The following is an 8,096-nucleotide window of genomic DNA, read 5'->3' on the forward strand; positions in this document are numbered from 1 at the left end:
TTTTAGGGCCTTGGATTAGGCGAGTGGAGAGTTAACTCTCCAAGGCCACACAAAACGTCAAACATAAGAGTCTGATTAAAGAGAGTAAATCCAATAGCGTTAGGGAGACCAGGAAAGCTCCGGATCTGGGAGTTAAGCACGAGGGTCTGTGAAGACAGGGAAGAGAGATACCCCCTCTCCTACTTGTCCGAACTTACCTCACGACTGTTCCGCCTGGCTTCTGCGACGAGTTGGTACCCATAGTTGCCTCTCATAGGGATCTGCATAGGTGGCTGCGGAGGGGAATCCCGTGGCACCTGAGGTCGACGTTGTATCACTCTCGACAGTACTTCCGGAGGGCACCCTTGCGAAGCTTGGGGGCTTGCACCAGCGCAGACTGTTGTTAGGAGGTCAGCGTAACTTCCTCTGATACCTTCGCTGATAGGACTGGGCCCTCATCATCCCAGACTATCCTCGGAAGGCCCTTTGATTCACTTTCTCGTATTTTGGTGTCCGGTCTCAATCACCCGGAGCGGAAATACTTGAAAGTTGTTTGACTGGCTGTATCTTTAGGAACTTTATACTGTGTGCTCTGTGCTCCTAGTCGGCTTAGCTTTTAATTTTTTTTGAGTCTTTAGTTAGATCTTAACAAAAAAAAATTCAAAGTGGCTGACCGGTCTCCAAGACGGTCTCGAAGACTTCGTGGTCTCTCGCCACCTAGTTTAGAGCCTTCTCCTAGAAGGCGCAGAGGGAATACTACCGGTGGGGTCCGTCCCACGCCGGCTGACGCATCGGGGATTGATCCTCCTCTCGGGGATATTAGCGGCCAAGCAAGGCCTGGTACTTTTGAACAAGAGAGAGACGCTCCAGTCTTTTCTCAAGTTCGCTTTCAAGCAGAGGATAACGTAGAGGTAGAAGAAGTTTCAGAATCATTAGTGGTTCCAAATTCTCCACTACCATCTAGTTACCCAGACGTATTGCAATACGTTGGGCCTCCATTATATAGACCAGCGAGTCCAGGTTACGCTACGCGCTTACCATTTATGATCACTACTGGAAGCATGGCTTCCACGAGTGCTGCGACTATGCAAACCCCAACATCGGTGCAAGGGGGAGGAACCATTTCCATCCCCTCCGCTTCCTTGTTCGGATCGTTTGCTAGCACATCTTTGGTTGGGTCTACCTCCATTCCGTCCACGAGTGGAAATGCCCAAACCAATGCTTTTAGTACTGGTTCCTTCCTTTTTGGCACCCAATCACAGGGTATTCCGTCAGTTCCGTTCAGTGCCGCTACGTCCATGATGGGCGGATCGACTTCATTTCAGGGTTTTCCTTTTGGAAGTGGTCATATTCCACATTCCAACCCAACGGTAGGATCCATGCCTTTTTCTTCAATAGGACAAAGCAGCAATCCTTTCCAAGGTTGGAATAACCCTGGGGCTAGTAACGCAGGAACTGCGAATCCATTCATTGGCCAACAAGGAAGTAGGCCGTATTCCACGGTTAGCATGTTTCAAAGTATTCCTCCCCTCGCTTCGGCTTGGAACCCATATCAGGGGTTATCGACTCCTTACAATTCTTTAGGAGGAAACTTTGCAAGCTATGGAGCTTATACGGCAGGAGTTGGTCAAACTCCGAATTTTGCTGGACCACAAGGCTTGCCCTTTGGTTCAGCTGGTTCTAATGGTCACTTGGGGCAGCCTGGTGCCTCTCAAATCCCAGGACAATCTTTTCAGAACTTGGGGAGTTCTGCCCAGTCTGGGTGGAATCCCCTAGGTCCTCCTAGGCTTCCATTTCTGGCAACGTTAAACTTGCCAGATCTCACTAAGCTAACGAACGACCCTATCAGATACAATCCAGCCTGGCCTCCGGTCCCAACCAAACTCCCTTCGGACATCCCAAAATTCGAAGGGAAGAGTGGTGAAGATCCGGGCGATCATGTAACCACATTCCATTTGTGGTGCTCATCTAACTCCCTCATCGAAGATTCGGTTAGGTTGAGACTTTTTCAGCGCACCTTGACTGGTAATGTGGCTAAATGGTACATAGAGTTGCCAGGGGGCAGCTTTACATCGTTCGCAGACTTAGCTAATATCTTCTTGAATCACTTTCAGTTGCCTGTCCGCTATGATGCCGGAACTGAACTTCTGGCTACCTTTCGTCAGGATAAGGCAACCCACATTTCTGATCACATACAGGAATGGAGACAGAGAAAAAGGCTCATTAAAGCCGAAATCCCTCCGGAGTACCGTCTAGAGTGGTTTTTGAAGTCTTTGCAACCTGAGATCTCCAAGGATGTCTCCATGTCTGGGGTCTATTCTGAGGAGCAAGCCATTTTCAGGGCCCAGCAATTAGAACTGATCTACTCTCAGTCTGGGATCCTCCAAAAGTACTTGCCAGATGCTCCTGGATCTAAGGTTGATTTAGCTAAGCCAAAGCCAGGTCCTCACGCGGATGGTATCGTAGGGTCAGTAGACTCGACTACAGTGAACTTGTTGAATCAATTGCAGCAGTTGTCATTACAAACTGCTTCTAACAACCAAGTCACAATGTCTAATCCTCAAGCTTCCCAAAGTTCTTCCATTAATGCCGTCCAATCCGATAACCCCAAAGGAAATCAAAATTCCGATGGAAAAAAGAAAGGACGTGGTAAGAAGAAGAACCAGGATGGGAAGCCCGATGCAAATAAATCCGGCAACAACGCTGGTGGTGGTGGAAATGAGTCGAGAAAGAAAGTTAAGTTTCCTTGCAAGTTATGCAAAGGAGACCATCTAACTCATCTCTGCCCTAGAATTGAAGACGCTCAGCGCTTGTTAGGACAGCAAGGGACTTCTAGTTCGCAAGCTGTGTTAACTAACCCGTTTCCCCAAGGGCAGCAACTTCTTGCTGGCGCAAGTTCGAACCCTGGTACCTCCGCAGGGGGCAACCAGGAAGGGGACAAGTCATCAAATGTTTTCATGATGGGTGCTCACGCTAATGTGACCACACGGTCATGCGATTATGGTGAAGGTGAAAATTCTAAGGGTAAATCAGTTCCCGAAACTAACAACCCACTTCATATTGAGCGACCTTCTGTTGAGACTATACCTCGGGTGCCGAAAGGTTCAGCTAAACGCGCGACTATCAACCCTAATATTAGGGCAGCCCAGAATTACTCCATTGTCGAGGATCTGGCTCAGAGTCCATGTGCTATGTCCGCGTTAGAGGTTCTCCAGACATGTCCTACTCAACGAAGTGCCTTGCTATTGGCAATGGGGGCAGTAGATCCAAGTAATTCCTTAGCTCTCTCTTTTGATATGAGTAATGTCAAAAAGAGACTTCCTCATCACATGGCTTTCCAGATAAAGTCTACCTACCAGAAAACGAATATTTTCCGGACGGTTGTAGATGAGGGAGCTTCCACGTGTGTCATGTCTATGTCATGCTGGAAGGCCATTGGATCACCGACGGTTGTTCCTTCACCCACCCTATTGACAGCATTTGATGGTCACTCTCATAGACCGTACGGGATTATCTCGGCTTTTCCTATATGTGTTGGAGGAAAGGTCGTTAATATTGAAGTAGAAGTCATAGACGCTAACCTAGATTATAATCTCCTATTAGGAAGGAACTGGGTATACGAGATGGAAGCCGTTGTTTCGACTCTATTTCGTGTCATTTGCTTTCCTTATGAGGGGAAAATCGTTAAGGTTGACCAATTGGACTATTGTCCAGCTGATCCTCAAGCAAACTCTGACTCTACCATTCCTTTAGTGGGTAACCCCCGTCCGCCTATTGAGAGTCTAGGAGTCGGGATGTATTCTTCATTGATGGGTACGTTTAACCTTCCCCCTCCTACAGCTGGTATAGATACAATTTCATCCTCCAGGGATCCTTTACGGAGAGAGTTTGTCCAAACTCTTTATTCTTCGAATCCTGGAACCTTAGCTTCATCTGTGACCACATCAGGTGACGACAAGGTGGGTGAAATAGAATCTCTTATGTCTGCAGCAGAACCTAGATGTGAATCTATCGATAACTCTGTAGATAACCATTCTACTATTTCCTCTGGGAAAGAAATAGATGGTGATGTGGCTCATTTTCGGACCCCTGATTCCACCTCTGCATCGGATTGCTCGGATATTGTTTTTCCATCGGATGAAGCGATATTCGAAGCAATGACGGCCGTAGATCGACCTTTGGAAGATTTACATCGTCGGTTATACTTTCATTCCCCTGTGCATGAAGTAGAATCTCGGTCCTCCAGTTCGACTAGTGATGTTTGTACGGTCCCTTTGGCTCCGACACATTTATTTGCCGAAGAGAGTATATTGATTGGTTCGATCGTCGTACCTATAAACATCCCTAGGAGTCAGTTGGCGGAGCCCCCTGACGGGCTCTACCCCAGGAAGTGCTTTGCTTAGCTTTGGCCAGGCAATGGCTTCTTTGTATTTTATGTATATTTGTACATATCTTATCGAGCGTTTTCTGATATCAGCACTTTTGGTCTGCTTTGGCAGGTGTTGATGGATGATTTGGTTTATTTTGGATTCGCCGATGGTGCTAGTCGGCACACTCGGAATCTTGCTTCCGCAGCTTGGGTACTTTATTACCCAACTGGTCAGTTGATGACATCGAGAGGCGTGTGTATCGGTCCTGCTTCAAACAATATGGCCGAGTATACAGCTGTTATCAATTTATTATCCGAGGCAATCTCTCATGGGATCGACTCGTTGGTAGTGTATCTTGATTCTCAATTGATAGTGTCTCAGTTAAATAACATTTATCGGGTTAGAGATCCATCATTATATCGCCAATATTTAAGGGTGAGGTTGTTGCAAAGATCATTTATTTACATTAATTATTTGCACATTCCAAGATCTCAAAATTGGTTAGCTGATTCTATCGCTAATCAAGCATTAGACTGGCATATCAATCATTCATCATCATAAAATCATGCATCAAAAAGTCAAACTGTATATATATATATATCGCAAAGCGTCTCGAGTGTACATATGCGTGTCCAAAATATACAAAATTGGGACTCAAATGCCCATAATCATGTCAGGCATATCTAATGCCTCGGCTCTGGATGAGCAGCTAAATAACTAACTATAGCATTGGCCACGCGCCGAAAAACGCGAACCCAGTCACGTGGCATCCCAACCACATGACGCTGCATATCTGGAGGAAGGTCCTCTATCTCGGCCATCGGTACTTGATAGCTCAATCTCGCCAAGTGTCGCTGGACGTTGGCGAGGGTCCTTTCCGCATCCGCAGCCGCCTCTTCGGCTCCTCGGCCACGCCGTCCGTGCCGTGGGAATCCATCTGGTCGCACAGGCCCAATGTCTGGAACATGATCATCATATCAGTCATTTGAATCTCATCAAAAAAATATATTTTTCAAAGTTCATCATTATGCTTGAAAAATCCTAAAAATCATAAAAAATCAAAAAAATCTTACCGATCTCGCCCCATGCTGCGTCTGGTGGTAACACTAGGTCAGGATCTCCTCGGAAATCCAGTCCAGCATAGGGGTAGTCGTCTATGGCGATGATCTGTTGCTCCCACCAAGCAAAAAAGTCGTCGTCGAATGCATTCCTGGGCACTTCCCCACCCCCCAGACGTTTCATCAAGTCAGCCCACCGTCCCATGCGTAGATCACGTGGACTACTGATGGGAACTGCTACCCTGGGGCGGAGTGCGGGAACCTTCTCAAAGAAAAACGTGCATAAAATGGTTCCGTACCCAAAGTTCTTGGTCTGTCCCTTCCTGATAGAAGCAAGCTGCTCCTTCATGTTGGCAAGTAGAGGAGTACACCAGTCAAACACCGTGGTAAGACAGTCCACTGCTACGCTCATGTTTACTCGTGATGCCTGATGTAGCGAAGATGACCCGTTCACTCGAGCTATGGTGAACAGGATTATCCGCAGTGACAAACTCGCCACGTGTGGGATCGAGATCTGACTCCCGACCTTCCGATGACCTGGGTAGTAAAGTTGTACATAGTCGTCTACGCTGAGACTATTCCGGGTCCTGCCCCGGGAGTGGACTACCTCTCCCCTTCGGGAAAGGCCCGTGATGAAATATATATCTTCCACTTCTATCCTGAGTGGCATCTGATCAATCATAAAAGCTTCTTCCTCGACATCCCAATAATCAATAAGTCTCTCGAGCAGACGCACATTTGCTTTCATATTCGGCAACTTGAAGAATTTTAACAATCCGCATCCCCGTAAGGCATCTAATGCCTCATCATTGTCCATAACTTCATTGTCTACAGCTGAGTGCTCTCTTTCACGCCATGTGAGAGTCATCCTGGAAGAAAAAATCATTTTCATCCATTAGTTTTTTGTATAAAAATTTTTCGCTGCGCACACGCGGTTTACCCTATACACAGTCGCGTGTAGGGCCGTCGTATACGCGATTTATATACATCCAACCCGCGTGTACGCCGCAGAGCAATTTTTTGCAAAAATCTAACGGTGAAACATTAATTAAACTTCCTAAAAACTATCACAATTGATTACAAGACAAGTTTAGTGCTTACCTGGAAGTTTTCGGCAAGTTTGAACGGTTGAATAAGTCACGGGGAAAGTTTGCTCCTTTTGCTCCACAATTTGCTCTCCAAGTCAAACGGTGAAAATGGTAAGTCCAAAATTTCTTTTTATAAGTTTTGAAAATGCAAAATTTTTTCAAAATTTTATTTTGTTTGGTTTCATGTCACTTTTAACTTGGGAGCTTGGAATGTCGAGATTGAGTTGTTTTTCAGGACATTTTGGACATTTTTCGACGGTTCGAGACGGTTCCATGACTGCTGACCCGTCATGGCAGGTATCGTGTTCTCACTGGCATATAGGTTAGGGACACCATTTTTCCGTTGCATTATGCATACTAGCCTCCATTTGACCGATACATCTGCCGTAGGGTCGACCCCATCATGTTATGGTTCGCAAGCCATTTTCACTCGCCGATTCTTTAAATCATGACATGATGGTAGAGCCATCCTTTTACATGGGCATCCTAGTTAGCACCTCACTGACATTTGTTGCCCATGCTGCTTCGTTTTGAGTAGGCTCGGGAGTCCTCTGTAGTCCCGCCATGACTTATGCGTTGAAGACTCATTCTTCTTTGCTTTTTCGCTTCGTTCTGGCCTTATACCCTAGAGGCTCCTATGTGTGTTGAGTTGTACTTCTGCATTGCATGTTGACCATTTGCACCTTTTGGCCTATAGCCGGCTTCACTTGGACTCGTGTTTAAGCCCACTTTTGACCATGACGTCTGCAAAAATCGACCTTGCATACCCTTGACCTCTGCAGCTTGACATACCCAGATCCGTGGAAGGGACATACCTCTGAGTGTCACTGACCAGTTTTTCACCTCCCTGCATTGAGCATAGGAACGTTCCTTTCCTAGGAACTAGATCATCTGTTTCACCGACACTCGTTCTTTCCACTGTACTATAGCATTCTTTTATTCTTTTTCCGGCTCATCAGAAAAAGACAAAAAAATTAAATATTCCAAAAAGAGCGGGAACAGGGACATTATTTACATTTATTGTTGGCAGCTAGAGTCAGTCGTGTCGCCCTTGAACAAAGCACTCAAAACAAAGTCTCCTCCGTATGGGTGGGATTTAGTTTGACTTAGGTAAGCCATAACCTTGTTATCGAGTCAGTTCTCCCCCGATTGGTTATCTCTTCCAATCATATGGAGGGTTCGTTCGTGCCTCCTGCATGACGAACTTATACAGATTCATTATATGCTGCCACATAGTCACATTGAGTCGTGCTTTTGTTCAAGGGAAGTTAGCCTGAGTCGGCCTTTCTGCGGTGTCTCTTGACTCATTTTTCAGTCGGCCATCCCTGGTTGTCAGTGTCATGTCTATCATCACATCAGTTATATTGGTCCTTCACTCGTGCCGGTTTGAGAAGGTCCCCATTGACTTCTTGCTGGCGGGTCTTGTCCTTATCGACGACGACACATTGCTCTGAGGGCAGACCTAGAGACTGCACCCTGGCCCTATTTTCATTATTGATAGGTCACCTTGTGCTCAGCATCGATCAGTATCATGGGTCTTTGACTGAGTGGTTTCCCTTGTGTTCGACATCAGCATACATTATCACACATTGGGATTCGTG

The sequence above is a fragment of the Pinus tabuliformis genome, chromosome 5_2, assembly GCF_031772625.1.
Source record: "Pinus tabuliformis cultivar Carrire ecotype Pingquan chromosome 5_2, CPIR1, whole genome shotgun sequence".
Taxonomy (NCBI): Eukaryota; Viridiplantae; Streptophyta; class Pinopsida; order Pinales; family Pinaceae; genus Pinus; species Pinus tabuliformis.